The sequence below is a fragment of the Pinus tabuliformis genome, chromosome 3_1 (assembly GCF_031772625.1).
Source record: "Pinus tabuliformis cultivar Carrire ecotype Pingquan chromosome 3_1, CPIR1, whole genome shotgun sequence".
In the NCBI taxonomy this organism is placed as follows: domain Eukaryota; kingdom Viridiplantae; phylum Streptophyta; class Pinopsida; order Pinales; family Pinaceae; genus Pinus; species Pinus tabuliformis.
Genome location: NC_142301.1, coordinates 92,977,553 through 92,979,946, shown reverse-complemented (window position 1 = coordinate 92,979,946; position 2,394 = coordinate 92,977,553). Strand labels below are relative to the sequence as shown.

Sequence of the window (2,394 nt, the reverse complement as noted above, 5' to 3'; positions counted from 1 at the left end):
CTTTATTTTAATTCAACTCAAATCATTCAAAAGTCAATTAAACTCTAAATCAAAGACAAAACCAAATTCAAACAATCAACTTTCCTTTTGTCCATAAAATTCTAAAATAATTACTAAATCTTCAATAAAATTAAATTTATATTAATCACAATATTGACCTAATTTAGGGTTTTGGCTAATTAAAAACCTAAATTTGAGGTTTCCCAAATACCATTATCCAAAAATCAATTAAGCTTTAAATCAAAAAGAAAATCCTAGTCAAATAATAGGCTTAGTTTTTGTCAATCAAATTTAAAAATATTTATTAAACCTACCATCAAATTAAATTCAAGTTTTATAATATTTACTAAACTTACCATCCAATTAAATTCAAGTTAATCAAAATATTAACTTAAATTAGATTTTTTCCAAAAATAAGAAATCAATTTAACTCTAAATTAATAAGCCTACCAAACAATCAACTTTACTTTTGTCTATCAAATTTTAAAATATTTACTAAATCTACAATCAAATTAAATTCAAATTAATAACCATTTTCAACTCAAACTGATTTAGGGTTTTGCCTATTCGATAATAGATCATTCAAAAATCAATTAAACTCTAAATCGAGATTTGACTTCATATATGTCATTTTTTCTAACTTCTACGTATCCAAAACACATCTTCCTTTGAGAAGCAATAAAAAAGATTTAAGCTGGCACAAATTTTGTGCGCCAACTTACACTTCCAACAATGAAAATGGGCACATTGCCCACTGGCCATGAATCCCACGACCATAGAGAAATATGACTTTGAAAGCCCATGGATATCTCCAACGCAGATTTTAAGGATAACACAAAACTAAGAATATTAATGGAGGCCTTGACTGCATGTTAATGTGATCTAGATTTCGTGAACGACACGGAGCCTGAAAGGGCATGGAAATCAGCAGACCCAGTCACTAAAACTCAGTAGAAATCCAAAATGCATAGTCTAACGAGCAGGGGAGTTGTCCCAAAAGTTATGGAAATTCTGGTTATATTTAGAGAAAATTTGGCAAAGATTTTTGTAAATCCAAGTTATAGTTGTTAAACTTTAAAATTTTAGGTGTCCTAAATATTTTAGATGGTACTGAATCCATTTCCACCATCAAAAATATGATTCAAACATTGCCTCTACAATATTTTTTGAATTTTTTTGACCCAGATTCCAACCACTTTTCGCCGTCCAGACCATTCCTCCACCTCGTTAGTCGACTCCAATCCAAAATCTGGTATGATTATCTGCTCTATATATACAGAGGCAGAAGTCATTCCATCATCATGGCCACATGTTGCAGGGCTTTTGTGGGCATCCTCCTTGTTTCTCTGATGGTAATGAATAGTGTCCATGCAGATCCGGAGGCGTTGCAGGACTTCTGTGTGGCGGACACAGTCTTCTATTTTCATGAACGGGAGGCCATGTCTGAATCCCCTGGAAGCTTCTCCTGAGCACTTCGTGACGTCGGCTCTGAGCAAGCCAGGGAACTTATCAGCCAATCCCTTGGGGTTCAGTGTCATTGTTACGACCCCAGCTAACATGCCGGGCCTTAACACGCTCGGATTATCGATGGGTCCCATAGATATGGCCCCGGGGTCTGCAATACCTGCCCACATTCATCCCCGAGGCAGTGAAACGATCTTCGTAGTGAGAGGAGCATTGAACGTCGGGTTTGTAGATACCAGCAACGGGCTCTTCACTCATAAGCTCGCGGCTGGCGATGTGTTCTTTTTCCCCAAGGGGACCGTGCATTACCTCCAAAACATCGGAAAGATAACTGCGTTTATAGTAAGCTCCTTCAACAGTCAAAATCCGGGTACTGTGATCGTCTCTCTGACTACTTTCGCTTCAACTCCTGCCATTCCCTACGAAGTGCTGAGCAAGGCATTCGCCATCAGCGTTCAGGAAGTGAGCCAAACCCGAAAGAGTCTCGGTAGTACTTAGCACTTCCAGTTTGCAGAAGAATAAAATGTTTTCCGTCTAAGTAGCCCTTCTTCCGCGGAACCTTATGTGATTCTGCGAAGTATCATCGAGAAGAGCAATGGAGGATTCACATTATCTTTGTCATTATTCAAAATGGTGTTTCAAAGTTAATCTTAATTTTGTTATTATTTTCTTTTAGCAGTTAACTTACTTCAATGGAATTGACACATAACTAAGTGGGCATAATGTTTAAAAATGTGTATTTGCTGGTAAAATTTCACAGTTTTTAAATTAGGAATAAATATATCTATTAGTAATTAAATTATTGTTTAAGAATATCTTATATTTAAGAAAAAGATCAACTCAATTATAATTTTAAGACTAATTATTGGTGTTATCTTAACTTATTAAGTTTTGGAGTTTTTGTTACGAATCTCATTAAAAAATATAAAT

The 2,394-nt window shown here is 35.3% G+C and overlaps 1 pseudogene; it reads left to right on the top strand.

Annotated features, from left to right (window-relative positions):
* The first annotated feature begins 1,301 nt into the window (after positions 1-1,301).
* On the top strand, positions 1,302-1,962 carry LOC149185940 (germin-like protein subfamily 1 member 1 pseudogene; annotated as a pseudogene).
* The last annotated feature ends 432 nt before the right edge of the window (positions 1,963-2,394 follow it).